A 16,519-nucleotide genomic window follows, 5' to 3' on the forward strand; every position below is an offset into this window, starting at 1 on the left:
GGTTAGGGCTAGGGTTGGGGTTAGGGCTAGGGTTAGGGCTGGGGTTAGGGTTGGGGTTATGGTTTCAGTTAGAATTGGGGAGTTTTCACTGTTTAGGCACATCAGGGGCTCTCCATACGTGACATGGCGTCCGATCTCAATTCCAGCCAATTCTGCTTTGAAAAACTAAAACAGTGCTCCTTCCCTTCCGAGTTCTCCTGTGCGCCCAAACAGTGGTTCCCCCCAACATATGGGGTATCAGCGTTCTCAGAACAAGTTGGAAAACAACTTTTGGGGTCCAATTTGTCCTGTTACCCTTGGGAAAATAAAGACGTGGGGGCTAAAATATCATTTTCGTGGAAAAAATTTTTTTTTATTTTCGCGGCTCTGCGAGATAAACTGTAGTGAAACACTTGTTGGTTCAAAGTTCTCACAACACATCTAGATAAGTTCCCTGGTGGGTCTAGTTTCCAATATGGGGTCACTTGTGGGGGGTTTCTACTGTTTGGGTACATCAGGGGCTTTGCAAGTGCAACATGACACCTGCAGACCAATCCATCTAAGTCTGCAATTCAAACGGCGCTCCTTCCCTTCTGAGCTCTGTCGTGCGCCCAAACAGTGGTTCCCCCCATATATGGGGTATCAGCATACTCAGGACAAATTGGACAACAACTTTTGTTGTCCAATTTCTCCTGTTACCCTTGGGAAAATAAAAACGTGGGGGCTAAAATATCATTTTCGTGGAAAAAAATATTTTTTATTTTCGCGGCTCTGCGTGATAAACTGTAGTGAAGCACTAGTTGGTTCAAAGTTCTCACAACACATCTAGATAAGTACCTCGGGGGGTCTAGTTTCCAATATGGGGTCACTTGTGGGGGGTTTCTACTGTTTAGGTACATCAGGGGCTCTGCAAATGCAACATGACACCTGCAGACCAATCCATCTAAGTCTGCATTTCAAACGGTGCTCCTTCCATTCCGAGCTCTGCCGTGCGCCCAAACAGTGGTTCCCCCCAATGTATGGGGTATCAGCGTATTCAGGACAAATTGGACAATAACTTTTGTGGTCCAATTTCTCCTGTTACCCTTGGGAAAAAAAATTGCGGGCTAAAACATCATTTTGTGGAAAGAAAAAATTATTTTTTAATTTTCACAGCGCTACATTCTAAACTTTAGTGAAACAATTGGGGGTTAAAAGTGCTCACCACACATCTAGATAAGTTCCTTAGGGGGTCTTCTTTCCAAAATGGTGTCACTTGTGGGGGTTTCCACTGTTTAGGCACGTCAGGGGCTCTCCAAACACGACATGGGTTCCGATCTCAATTCCAGCCAATTTTGCATTGAAAAGTCAAATGGCGCTCATTCCCTTCTGAGCTCTGCCATGCGCCCAAACAGTGGTTTATCCCCATATATGAAGTACCAGCGTACTCAGGACAAATTTCTCAACGACTTTTGGGGTCCAATTTATCCTGTTACCCTTGGGAAAATAAAAAATTGGGGGCAAAAAATCATTTTTTGTGAAAATTAATATGAATTTTTTTTTACGGCTCTACATTATAAACTTCTGTGAAGCACTTGGAGGTTCAAAGTGCTGCTCACCACACATCGAGATTAGTTCCTTAGAGGGTCTACTTTCCAAAATGGTGTCACTTGTGGTGGTTTCCACTGTTTAGGCACATCAGGGGCTCTCCAATTGCGACATGGGTTCCGATCTCAATTCCAGCAAATCTTGCATTGAAAAGTCAAATGGCGCTCCTTCCCTTCCGAGCTCTGCCATGTGCCCAATCAATGGTTTACCCCAACATGTGGGGTATCGGCGTACTCAGGACAAATTGTACAACGACTTTTTTGGTCCAATTTCTCCTGTTACCCTTGGTAAAATAAAACAAATTGGATCTGAAGAAAAAATTTTGTGAAAAAAAAGTTGAATGTTCAATTTTTTTTAAACATTCCAAAAATTCCTGTGAAGCACCTGAAGGGTTAATAAACTTTTTGAATATGGTTTTGAGTACCTTGAGGGGTGCAGTTTTTAGAATGGTGTCACTTTTGGGCATTTTCTGTCATATAGACCCCTCAAAGTCACTTCAAGTGTGAGGTGGTCCGTAAAAAAAAATGGTTTTGCAAATTTTGTTGCAAAAATGAGAAATCACTGGTCAACTTTTAACCCTTATAACTCCCTAACAAAAAAAAAATATGTTTCCAAAATTGTGCTGATGTAAAGCAGACATGTGGGAAATGTTGTTTATTAACTTTATTATGAGATATAACTCTCTACTTTAAGGGCATAAAAACTAAAAGTTTGAAAATTGCTAAATTTTCATAATTTTCGACAAATTTTTGTTTTTTTCAAAAATAAATGCAAGTCATATCAAAGAAGTTTTACCACTATTATGAAGTAAAACATGTCACGAGAAAACAGTGTCAGAATCACCAGGATCCGTTGAAGCGTTTTAGAGTTATGACCTCATAAAGTGACAGTGGTCAGAATTCTAAAAATTGGCCGTGTCACTTAGGTGAAAACAGGCTTTGGGGTGAAGGGGTTAATATACAGAAACAATTAGTTATATGTACATGGTTCACAGATCAAAACAACACAACAATATGAGCAAATAAGTGAAGACCTGCTAGTATCACAGTACCATATAGCCCTATAGGTATCAATGGAAAACAATGGACCCCACAGGCAAATAAAGATCAATGCCTAAACGGCCTTTACCCAATGCAGCCATGCTAAATGAAAAGACCACAAAGTATAATAAGGTCCTGCATATCAAAAAAGAATCAAATACATACATTATGTGGGATCCAAATGTTGAGATCAGGCTAGGGCCATGTGTGTACCGATGGAAAAGAGAGGAGGGAAGGAGATGTGGGAAAAGAAACCCACGCGTATCGCCGCAAAAGTTGCGGCTTCCTCAGGGAGAGGTAGCATACTGTGTCATATCGATCCAATATTTATGTAGAATAAATGAGCTAAATGATATTCACCTGTTAGGAAACAGAAGTGAGGAAGGCACATGGAGCAGATTGGTCGCGGCCATCTTGTGAATCCACCAGAGCGGTGTACTGATAATAAAGTTGCATAAAATTGTATACAAAAATATATATATATTTTACCCCTAAAGTAGTAATGCCTGTGTTGTTACTGTATGTTAACACAGTGCACACAAACATATCAGAGAGAGCAAAACGGCGCAGGCACATGATCATAAATGTATATAAATCAGACCAATACCATAGATAAGCTGCACTCATATGCCTGCTGCACTCACATGCAGATGCATAATGCGCTTGCAGGATCAGTACTATACAAAGAGCCGCACCTAGTGTCATTGCACATACTGTAATGCTGAGGGAGTACAAAATGCAAAGATAGATGAGTATGATTATGCATATAGGCATAGAAGTACCTGCCGTATTTTACCCCCAAAGTAATCATGCCCGTGTTGTTATTGCATGTTAGCACAGTGCACACAAAGATGTTAGAGAGAGCAGAGCGACGCAGGCACATGATCATTAATGTCTAGTGTTGAGCGATACCGTCCGATACTTGAAAGTATCGGTATCGGAAAGTATCGGCCGATACCGGCAAAGTATCGGATCTAATCCGATACCGATACCCGATACCAATACAAGTCAATGGGACTCATGTATCGGACGGTATTCCTGATGGTTCCCAGGGTCTGAAGGAGAGGAAACTCTCCTTCAGGCCCTGGGAACCATATTAATGTGTAAAATAAAGAATTAAAATAAAAAATATTGCTATACTCACCTCTCCGACGCAGCCTGGACCTCACCGAGGGAACCGGGAGCCTTCTTTGCTTAAAATGCGCACTTTTCCTTCCTTCCGTGACGTCATGGCTTCTGATTGGTCGCATGTCGCCCATGTGACCGCGACGCGACCAATCACAGCAAGCCGTGACGTAATTTTCAGGTCCTTCTAGGAATTCAGTATTTTAAAATTACGTTCCGGCTTTGTGATTGGTCGCGTCGCGGTCACATGGGCGACGCGACCAATCACAAGCCGTGACGTCACGGGAGGCAGGAGACGCGCGCATTTTTAAAATTACGTCATGGCTTGTGATTGGTTGCGTGCCGCCCATGTGACCGCGGCAAGCCGTGACGTAATTTCAGGTCCTGAATGCAGAAATAGGCATCAGGACCTGAAATTACGTTCCGGCTTTGTGATTGGTCGCGTCGCAGTCACATGGGCGGCACGCAACCAATCACAAGCCGTGACGTAATTTTAAAAATGCGCGCGTCTCCTGCCTCCCGTGACGTCACGGCTTGTGATTGGTCGCGTCACCCATGTGACCGCGACGCGACCAATCACAAAGCCGGAACGTAATTTTAAAATACTGAATGCCTAGAAGGACCTGAAAATTACGTCACGGCTTGCTGTGATTGGTCGCGTCGTGGCCACATGGGCGGCACGTGACCAATCAGAAGCCGTGATGTCACGGAAGGAAGGAAAAGCGCGCATTTTAAGCAAAGAAGGCTCCCGGTTCCCTCGGTGAGGTCCAGGCTGCGTCGGAGAGGTGAGTATAGCAATATTTTTTATTTTAATTCTTTATTTTACACATTAATGTTGTATTTTACACATTAATGTTGTTTCGATACCGATACCCGATACCACAAAAGTATCGGATCTCGGTATCGGAATTCCGATACAGCAAATATCGGCCGATACCCGATACTTGCGGTATCGGAATGCTCAACACTATTAATGTCCCATCGGACCAGCACCGTAGATAAGCTGCACTCATATGCAGGCTGCATTCATATGCAGACTCATAATACGCTTAAGGGGTCAGTACTATGCGAAGAGCCCCACCTAGCGTCATTACATATATTATAACACTCAGTGAATAAAAAGATGCAAAGATAAAAAAGTATAATTATGCATCTAGGCATAAAAGTACCTGCCGTATTTTACCCCCAGAATAATCATGCCCGTATTGTTAATGCATGTGGACACAGTGCACACAAACATATCAGAGAGAGCAAAACGGCGCAGGCACATGATCATAAATGTCCTATCGGACCAACACCATAGATAAGCTGCACTCATATGCCGGCTGCACTCATATACAGACTCATAATGCACTTGCAGGATCAGCACTATACAGAGTCCCACCTAGTGTCATTGCACATACTGTAATTGCTGAGGAAATAAAAAATGCAAAGATAGATGAGTATAATTATGCATATAGGCATAGAAGTACCTGCTGTATTTTACCCCCAAAGTAATCATGCCCGTATTGTAATTACATGTTGGCACAGTGTACACAAACATGTTAGAGAGAGCAGAGCGACGCGGGCACATGATAATAAATGTCCCATCGGACCAGCACCGTAAATAAGCTGCACTCATATGCAGGCTGCACTCATATGCAGACTCATAATGCGCTTACAGGTCAGTGCTATGCGAAGAGCGCCACCCAGTGTCATTGTATATACCATAGCGCTGAGGGAGTAAAAAATGCAAAGATAGATGAGTATGATTATACACATAAAAAGTTGTAAATATAATCCTACCCAATTGGGTTGGTCCTATATGGTACAGTGATATATGGACCTGCCTAGATAGTGACACTAAAGTGCCAGAGAAAATTTTATCTGAAAATGGTCGAATATGCACTATATGATACTGTGATAAGAGATGGATTCAATGAAAAAGTCCTATATTCTATATTCAAGGAGGCATCATTTACAACCTAAATAAATCTTTGAATTTTTAGTTATGCAAGCTGTAAATCCTTTACAGGGGGCAAATGCAATACATCAAATGGAGAACACAGAATCTGTTATGAGGTATAACACCCACAAATCAAGAACCAAAAAAACAAAACAAGAAACCAAAACAAGAACAGAAAACCACATACAAATCCAGCTGCAACCTATCCTAGATTGGTCAAGACAGAGCAGTCCATCAAGCATAAAAGCCCATGAATAAGAGCTCCTCATTAAGTCCATTTGGTGACATGCTGTTAAGATTGTAGATCCACCGTGTCAGGACTCTGAACATTTTTTACCTTTTGTGCATTACTGCCCTTTTCCAAGATGGTGTCTTTGGTCTCATGTGCACTGTGTCTTCCTGCTATAAAACTCCACCCCAGCCTTCAGTCTGTGCTAGAGTATTCTGCCTTGCATCTAGCTCCTGACCTCTGATTACTCCCTGGCTATACACCTGCTCCTGTGAACCTGTGTGGTGATCCTGCTACTCTGCTCTGAGTTCCTGCTGCATACACAAGTTTCCAGTAATCCTCCTTCATCTGCTGTTTGTGTTTACTTCCATTTGCATTTGCTGGTCATGTAAGCTGTTGCTGCTTTGCAATAACCTGAGACTATTAACCAGGCCTCCCTGGTTGAGCTAAGATATGATTTGAACTGCCTAATAAGCATATCTATCCGTGCCTGGACTAAGACAAGGATTTATTCGTGTCAAGTATCCTCAAGAATAACTGTGCTTCATAGACTTTCTGCTTGATTGCATTTTCCTCTGAAGTTTCCTATAGACTGCTAAGCTGTGTTTATTATTTGCACCAAGTGTTGTGGACTTGAGTTTCTCTCTGCATCTGTTTGAATCACCGTGTGATAATATAGACTTTACCACTTATAAAACTGTGTCCTGTAGTTGTCTTGTTCCACACAAAGAGTCTCCTGAGTTATCACCTATAATTATTACAGGATACTCTAGCCTAAAAAAAAAAAAAGGAGACTGCTGGAACAATGACTGCAGAAAGCAAATTAGAGCAAGTGTTTTCCATAATTAGATGTGGAAGGTCTGCAAAAGAAGTTTGGAAGCTTTGAACACAATCAACAAGTGTTTGGACAAATTTTGCAGGACTTGAGCAACCGCATGGCAGCCCAGGAAAACAAACTTGCTGGCATAGAGTCCCAGTATGGACAGGCTTTTCAGGACATAAGCGCGCAAATAGCTGCACAAGTGACTTTACCCTCTGGGCAACCGCCACCAGCTGGCCCACCTAAGTTGCCCCCATTCAGATTAAATGGTGATCGCGACAAATTTCGTGGCTTTGTGAATCAATGTATGCTATATTTTGATGTGCATGCTGACAGTTTTCCTACTGATAGATCCAAAGTATTGTGTGTAATAATGCTACTGACCTCACGAGCGCTCGCCTGGGCGAATCCGATGATTGAGTCTCATGACCCACGGTTAAATGACTTGGATGATTTCTTGGCCATAATGGCTATAATGTTTGATGACCCTAATCGCCATGCAACTGCTGAATCTGCTTTGTTGTCTTTACGCCAGGCTAAATGTTCTGTTATTGAGTATGCCACTGAATTCAGGAGATTGGCGGTAGATACCAATTGGGACTAGGGTTGAGCGAAACAGATCGGCCAATTTCAAAAGTCGCCGACTTTTGGGAAAGTCGGGTTTCGTGAAACTCGACCCGATGTCACTGTGGGATCGGGTCGGCCATCGGCGATCTTCGCTCCAAAGTCGGGTTTCGTTTTATATATATATATATGTCATTGAGACACATATATATATATATATATATATATATATATATATATATATATATATATATATATAATAAGAAAAAAGGAACAGCACAACATAGGTACTTATCTTCGGGTGCAGGGCCCCAAGTAATCTGTCCAAGGATTACTGCAGATTCACAGAGACTCAAAAAAGAGGCAGCACTCCATATTCGTAGTGAAACATGTGGCAGGTTTAATCGACCCACATAGCCGGGCGACGTTTCAGCTCAAACTGGCTTGATAAAGGCTCAGTTTGAGCTGAAACGTCGCCCGGCTATGTGGGTCGATTAAACCTGCCACATGTTTCACTACGAATATGGAGTGCTGCCTCTTTTTTGAGTCTCTATATATATATATATATTTATATTTACTTCAGCGCGATATATGTGAAAAGCCGGTAATTCAATTGCTTTTCATTTCTCCTGCCTAAACCCGACATGATATGAGACATGGTTTACATACAGTAAACCATGTCATATCCCCTTTTTTTTGCATATTCCACACTACTAAAGTTAGTAGTGTGTATGTGCATAATTTTGGCGCTGTAGCTATTAAATTTAAGGGTTAAAAAATTGGCGTGACATTAAGCCAGATTAATAATGGAGAGGCATCAATTATGACACCTATCCATTATTAATCCAATTGTATGAAAGGGTTAAAAAAAACACACACACATTATTAAAAAGTATTTTAATGAAATAAACACACCGGTTGTTTTAATATTTTATTGCTCTCTCAATCCACCTGAAGACCCTCGCTTTGCAAAATAATAAACCAACAATATACATACCTTCTGATGAACTGTCACGTCCCACGAAGTAAATCCATCTGAAGGTGTTAAAATATTTTACAGGCAGGAGCTCTGCTATAATGCAGCTGTGCTCGTGCCTGTAAACCCCGGGGAATGAAGGAAATGTAGGTCAATGACCTATAGTTACCTTCAGTCGCGGTGATGCGCCCTCTGCTGGATGTCCTCATGAACTGCAGCCTGGGAACTTTTTCCCACGCTCGACGTCATATGATCCCGATCCCCGACCCCGACTTTTCAAGAAGATCGGCCGATTTCACTCGACTCGACTTTTGAGAAAGTCGGGTCTCGTGAAACCCGACTCGACCTCAAAAAAGGAAAAGTCGCTCAACCCTAATTGGGACAGTTATGCACAATTGCCTATTTTTAAAAGCGGTCTGTCTAGTATTGTAAAAGATGAACTAGCCCATTCTGAGTCACCACAAGAGCTAGAGACATTTATACAGCATTGTGTGCGCATAGACATTCGCCTTACTGAGCGTAGGCAGGAGAAATTTGCTGCATATAACCGTATTTCTAACTTTTCCCTTCCTTCCAAAGAGCGTGCAGGTAAAACCTCTCGGGAGGTGGAGGAGGTGCCCATGCAAATTGATTCCGTTCAGAGGCGCGAGATCAATGAGCGCCGGAAGCATCGCCTGCGTGAAAGTTTATGTTTCTACTGCGGCCAGTCTGACCACTTCTTGATCAATTGTCCTAAGTGTCCTAGACGGCCTAACAAGGTGCTAGTAGCGGAGTAAGACAACTGTGATGATGAATCTGACATCTCTGAATGTAGCCTGCATTTAAACGCTGTATTCCATTCACTTTCTATGACTTCACCCCCCAAGGAGCTGAAGGAAATGAACTCTCACTGTTCTCTCCCTATTAAGATCCTGTGTTCAGGACAGTGGATTTCCACTTCAGCTATGATTGACTCTGGTGCAGGTGGCAATTTCATGGATATCGCATCTGCCAAGAAACATGGTATTAAAATTCAGCAAAGAGCCTCTCCAATTACCATGGAAACAGTGTATGGGTCACCTTTAATCTCTGGGCCTGTGGATCAGGAGACCGTACCCCTTGAAATTTTGTTGGAGCCTAATCATCAGGAGCAACTTTCTTTCTTGCTAATTTCTTCTCCTCATTTTCCTGTGATTTTAGGCATTCCTTGGTTGCGTTCTCAGAACCCAATTATCAACTGGGAGACCAAGGAGATTATCTTCCCAACAAGGTGCAACTCAGCGTTAACAGAAGCTGTCCCTGAGTCCACAGCTACGGAACCACATGTACAGGTATTTTCTTTACCTCCAGCTTATAAAGAGTTCTCTGACATCTGTGACAAGAAGAATTCAGATCAGCTTCCTCCACACAGGCATTATGACTGTCCCATTGAGCTGCTTCCCGGGGCAGCCATTCCTTTTGGTAACGTATACCCTTTGGCGGCACCTGAGCTTCAAGCCTTAAAAGAGTATATTGATGAAAATCTGTCCAAACGCTTCATATGTCCTTCTTCCTCACCAGCAGGGGCACCTATCTTTTTTGTAAAGAAGAAGGATGGGACCCTGAGACCCTGTGTTGACTATCGAGAACTCAATAAGGTAACCGTACAAAACTGTTACCCTTTGCCTCTGATTCCCGAATTACTGGAAAGAGTCCACCATGCTAAGGTGTTCTCTAAACTGGATCTTTGTGGGGCTTATAATTTGGTGCGTATTCGTCCAGTGGATGAGTGGAAGACAGCATTCAGATGCCGGTATGGACACTTTGAATCTCTTGTGATGCCCTTTGGGCTTTGTAATGCCCCTGCAACGTTTCAGCACCTTGCTAATGACATTTTCAGAGATTTGTTGGACCAGTTTGTAGTGATCTATTTGGACGATATACTAATCTTTTCTGACTCTCTACAGGAACATGAAGAACATGTCAAAACTGTTTTAAGACGTCTGAAAGAGAACCATCTGTATATTAAGCCAGAGAAATGCGAGTTCCATCGGTCTGAGATACAGTTCTTAGGTTATATCATCTCTCCCCAGGGGTTGAACATGGAATCTGGTAAGATTCAGGCTATCCTTGACTGGCCATTACCCAAGAACGTTAAGGAGGTCCAACGTTTTATTGGTTTTGCAAATTTCTACAGACGCTTCATTCGAAATTTTTCTGATATTGTCCGTCCCATTACTTCCTTGACAAAGAAGGAAAAGCCCTTTAAGTGGTCATCACAGGCTCAAGAAGCTTTTGATCGGCTTAAAGTCTGTTTCACATCAGCACCGCTGTTGATACACCCAGATCCAACACTTCCTTTCATTGTGGAGGTGGACGCTTCTGATAATGCTTTGGGGGCTATTCTCTCCCAAAGAACTGGAGAGAAGGGTCTGCTACATCCTTGTGCTTTCTTTTCCCATAGACTAACCTCAGCAGAGAAGAATTACAAAGTGGGAGACAGGGAATTGCTGGCTACTATTGCGGCTTTCAAAGAATGGAGGCATCATCTGCAAGGAGCTGCACAACAGATCATAGTGCTAACTGACCATCGCAATTTAGAGTTCCTTAGATCCGCTAGATGTCTTTCTCCTCGTCAGGCTCGTTGGAACTTATTTTTAAATCAATTTAACTTTGTTATCTCGTACCGTCCAGGTTCTCATAATGGGAAGGCTGATGCTTTATCCCGGATCCATGCTGCGGATTCCATACCTGGAGCTCCGTCCAAGACCATTCTATCTGATGCCAATTTTCATCGGAGTTATCCATGATCAGGACGTGTGGAAGGAGTGCAGGGAGGCCTATGAAGGTAATGCATTTCTGGCCAACCCACCTGTGGATATTAATCTTGTGTTTAAGGGTGGCATGTGGTTCAGAGATCGACGTATCTACGTTCCGGAGGTCGTCTGTCTGCAGATCCTCAAGTTGGTACATGACTCCAAGTTGGCTGGTCACAGGGGGTACAGAAGACACAAGAGTTCCTGAACTGATTCTTCTGGTGGCCAACTTGCCTGAAGGATACCAAGGACTATGTTCTCTCTTGCGAGGTATGTGCCTGTTACAAGACTCCTCATGTGGCACCTACGGGTCTTCTACAACCATTACCTGTTCCGTTCTGCCCTAGGGGGTCTATACCAATGGACTTTATTGTGGAGCTGCCTACATCGGGGGGCATGAATACAATCATGGTGGTAGTTGATCGCCTGACTAAAGCTGCTCATTTTGTTCTGTGCACCGGCCTCCCCTCAGCTAAAGATACAGTGAACTTGGTTATACAGAATGTCTTTTGGTTGCACGGGGTTCCGGATGAGATCATCTCTGATCGTGGAGTACAGTTCACTTCAAGATTCTGGAAGGGGTTTTGCTATGCACTCAATATTAATGTATGTCTCTCTTCTGCTTACCATCCCCAGACAAATGGTCAGACTGAGCGTACCAACCAGATGCTGGAACAATATCTAAGGTGTTATGTCAGCCATCCCCAGGATGATTGGTTGGAGTTGTTGCCGTTAGCCGAATTTTCATATAATAATTCTCAGAGCAACTCCACTAAATTTACACCTTTCTTTGCCAATCTGGGTTATCATCCGTGTATTCTACCTAGGTCTCCAATTAATTCTCTGGTTCCGGCAGTGGAGGAAAGGCTGACTGCGATGATACAGAATCTGGAGGTTCTGAAGGAATCCCTGACCACAGCTCAAGAACGTTATAAGAGATCGGCTGATAGATTCAGTAAACCTGCACCCATGTTCAAGGTAGGAGATTCCGTGTGGTTAGCAACTAAGAATCTGAAGTTAAACATTCCTTCACAAAAAATTGGACAGAAATTCATTGTCCCTTTCAACATCAACGGTATTGTGAGCTCTGTGGCCTGCCGGCTGAAGCTGCCTAGGACAATGAAGGTACACCCAGTTTTTCATGTATCTTTACTAAAGCCTGTATCTCCTAATACCTTCCAGGGACGTGTTGTGCCACCTCTGCAGCCTGTGGTGATTGATGGGCAAGAACAATTTGTGGTGGAGGAAATTGTTGATTCCAGGATTTGCAGGAATTGGCTCCAATATCTGATAAGATGGCAGGGATATCCCCCTGAGGAAGACTCTTGGGAACCTGTGGAAAACATCAATGCCCAACAGAAGATTTCTCATTTTCATCAGAGATTCCCTGGGAAACCAGGTCCAGGATCGTCCTGAGGCCGCTTCTAAGGAGGGAATAATGTCAGGACTCTGAACATTTTTTACCTTTTGTGCATTACTGCCCTTTTCCAAGATGGCGTCTTTGGTCTCATGTGCACTGTCTTCCTGCTATAAAACTCCACCCCAGCCTTCAGTCTGTGCTAGAGTATTCTGCCTTGCATCTAGCTCCTGACCTCTGATTACTCCTTGGCTATACACCTGCTTCTGTGAACCTGTGTGGTGATCCTGCCACTCTGCTCTGAGTTCCTGCTGCATACACAAGTTTCCAGTAATCCTCCTTCATCTGCTGTTCGTGTTAACATCCATCTGCATTTGCTGGTCATGTAAGCTGTTGCTGCTTTGCAATAACCTGAGACTATTAACCAGGCCTCCCTGGTTGAGCTAAGATATGATTTGAACTGCCTAATAAGCATATCTATCTGTGCCTGGACTAAGACAAGGATTTATTAATGTCAAGTATCCTCAAGAATAACTGTGCTTTATAGACTTTCTGCTTGATTGCATTTTTCTCTGAAGTTTCCTGTAGACTGCTAAGCTGCATTTATTATTTGCACCAAGTGTTGTGGACTTGAGTTTCTCTCTGCTCCTGTTTGAATCACTGTGTGATAATAGAGACTTTACCACTTATAAAACTGTGTCCTGTAGTTGTCTTGTTCCACGCAAAGAGTCTCCTGAGTTATCCCCTATAATTATTACACACCGTGACTCTCGTCGGAGGAGCTCTTTTGTTAGATCTCCACCACGGATATTGCTCCGAACTTGATCGACTACCATAATACGTATATCCCACTGTCTGCTATTATGATGCCTCAGGAAATGGAGTGCAACAGATGAAACAATTTTTTCTTTCTCAATATCCACCCTGGTGTTGATGATATTTGACATATGCTGTTGAACCCTTCGCCTTACTTCCTGGGTTGTCTGTCCGACATATATCTTCGGGCATGTGCAAATCAATAAGTAAACCACGTTTAATAATCTGCAGTTAGAGTATTGCCTCACTTTCACCTCCCCTGGAAAAATCGGCAGAGTTAAAATGCCAATAGCAGTCATATACGGGCATACATTGCAATTCCCACAGAGAAATGTCCCCTTTATCTGATTTCCTGTCCCTAATCTCACAGTTGGCCTCTTGAAATGGCTAGTGGTGAGAGCATCCTTGAGATTCTTAGCTCTCCTAGCAACAATTCTTGGTTTGTCTGATAAGAAGGGCCTCAGTTTGGACTCATCCAAAAGTATCCCCCAAACATCCTGCCATTGGTTGTTATATGTTGTAATCAGATTAATGGTCGACATGCTTTCCCGAGCTCTTGGCTGCAAGAGACTCAATCTGTCACTCAGTCTGGAGTGCTCAAAAGCTCGTGCTACAACTTTTCGCGGGTAGCCTCTCTTTGACAATCGAGTGGTAAGCCCCTGTGCCCCCTCACGAAAATCCGAATCCTGACTGCAATTGCGCCTTACCCTCAAAAATTGGCCCTTTGGAATATTGTTGCGTAGGTGCCGGGGATGAAAACTTGAAAAGTGAAGGTTATTCGTAGCTGTAGCCTTGCGAAAGATCTTAGTTTGGATCCGATTGCCAGCTTTTATCACCTTCAAATCCAGAAAATCCACCGAAGTCATAGAGAGGGAAGCTGTCAAAGAAATGTTTAATTCATTACTATTAAGTGTAGCAATGAAGTTCCTGCATTCAGTTTCAAAGCCCGTCCATAGTACCAGCAAGTCGTCGATGTACCGAAACCAACTAAAGACGTTGGTTTTAAAATCCTGCAAAGGGTGCACCTGTGTCTCCTCCCACCAACCCATAAAGAGATTGGCATAGGAGGGCGCACAGCGGGCACCCATGGCTGTACCAGAGATTTGCTTCTAAAACACTCTGTCAAACACAAAGTAGCTATTAGATAGAACAAAAGCTAAAAGATCCAAAATAAAGGACTGATGTCTGCGGTCACCTGTTATCTGTTGGTTCAAGAAATATGAGACTACCTCAATGCCCAATGTGTGTCCGATACAGGTGTACAGTGATGTGACATCCATCGTGACAAGAATGGTATTGTCAGGAACCGTCAGATCTTGCAGTTGTCGAATCAAGTGAGAGGTGTCCTGGATATAAGAACCTAGATGGATAACAAGCGGTTGCAAAAAGTGATCCAGGTAAATACATGGCCTCTCATACAAACCGCCTAGGCCTGCCACGATTGGCCTACCAGGTGGCTCCTGAGTCGATTTGTGGATCTTCGGGAGAAGATATAGGGTAGGAACAATTGGAGAAGCCATGGTCAGGAATTTAAATTCCTTATTGTCCAGAACATTGTTGTGCTTGGCGGAGGTGAGGAGGCGGTCCAATTTCTTCTTAAAGGTACCTGTGGGGTAAGAAGGCAGGACTTCATAACAGTTGGCATCGCTTAATTCGCGCCAAGCTTCTTTGAGATACATATCAATGGGCCACAGTACAATATTCCCACCCTTATCAGCCTCCTTTATGATAAACTATGGATTCTCTTTTAATTTTGTCAGGATCTGCCTCTCTTTTGTCCCCAAATTCTCGCCCTGATGTTTTTTGAGCTGGAGTTTGGCCACATCTTGACTTACCATGTCATAAAAAATTTGGATGGTGGGAGATACTGTGAAGGACGGCGTGACCTGTGAGGGTAGATGCCAAGACCTGCAGCCATCCCGGGTGCTGGAATTCTCATTTTCCTCCAAGAGTTGCACAAGGTCATTAAAAGCTTGTCTCTCGTCCTGAGGCAGAGAGTTGACAATCGAGGGCTGGTGATGTATAAGTTTAAATTTTCTACAAAAAAGATACATATCTTTTACAAGTGTAAATTTATCTAGTCTATTCATAGGAGAAAAAGACAGTCCCATTGCCAAAACACGTCTTTCCTCATCAAATAGAATGTACTCAGATAGGTTAATAATTTGTAGATTACCTGTATTGTCGACATCAAAACCTGCGGTTACTTCCTCCTGTTGTGTCTCAGTGGTCTCTTTTAGGTTGGGGACCAAGTCCGGTACCTTCATCCCTTTTTCTTTGGATTTGATTGATTTTCGGCGACCTCTTCTATTGTGCTTTCCTGATCGCTTGCGCCTGACGATAAAAAATAGCTAGTAGAAGAATCCCCAGCGACCCCAAGGGGTGGATGCTTCCTCTGATTTTGGCTACCAAACTTATTAAATCGACTGTTACCCTGATGCGTCCATCTGAAAATCTGTTGGCTGTCAAAATCACCCTTATCTCGGAGGAATTTCCTCTTTTTCTTTTGTATAATGTCTTTCTCCAAGATCTCAATTGTCTTTTTTAGCTTAAGCTGAAATGGTGAAACCACACTGTGTGTGTCCAGAGTGTGAAGCTGTATCTCTTTCTCCTTTATTCTCTCCTTTAGCTTCCCCATGAGCTTACGATCATGGTCAGTCAGCAGGTTAATCAGAATGGAAGAGCATTTTAAAAGGCCTGCCTCCCAGATGCCCTTAAAATCATTATCCGCCTCCCATGCTGGAAAGATTTTAACCCTTAAACCCCTTGAAACAATACCTAATTTATTATACTCCTCTAAGCTCTTAACATTCCACCACGTTTTGGTGAGTGACTTATGGAGATTTGTAATCTCGGAACATAAATTAGTGACAGACCCATCCGGGGTGGACTCATTACTAGTGGAACCAAAAATGTCCCCAACCTGGCCCCTCCAGGCCAACTCCCTGGTCTCCAAATTCATGGTGAACAAAGAACAATTGTAATAACAAAGCCTAACAATGAAAAAATATATACAATAGATAACCAAACTAATAAAAAATAATAAATCATAAATATAAGTCAAATACTAGCGTTCCAACTGGAAAAACCGTAGGAAACACCAACAGGCTAAAACAGCATATAAATTCGTGAGGGCGGAGGGCACCGCTGAATATATAACTGTTGGGGCTCACCGTGGACTTGGAAACATAGCAACTTAACCCACAGAAAAAGATCAAGTCCACACGGGAGGGAGCACCACAACCATATGTAAAAAAATACAAAATCTTTTATTAGCATGTCGACCATTAATCTGATTACAACATAT

This window comes from Ranitomeya variabilis, chromosome 6, assembly GCF_051348905.1.
Source record: "Ranitomeya variabilis isolate aRanVar5 chromosome 6, aRanVar5.hap1, whole genome shotgun sequence".
Taxonomy (NCBI): Eukaryota; Metazoa; Chordata; class Amphibia; order Anura; family Dendrobatidae; genus Ranitomeya; species Ranitomeya variabilis.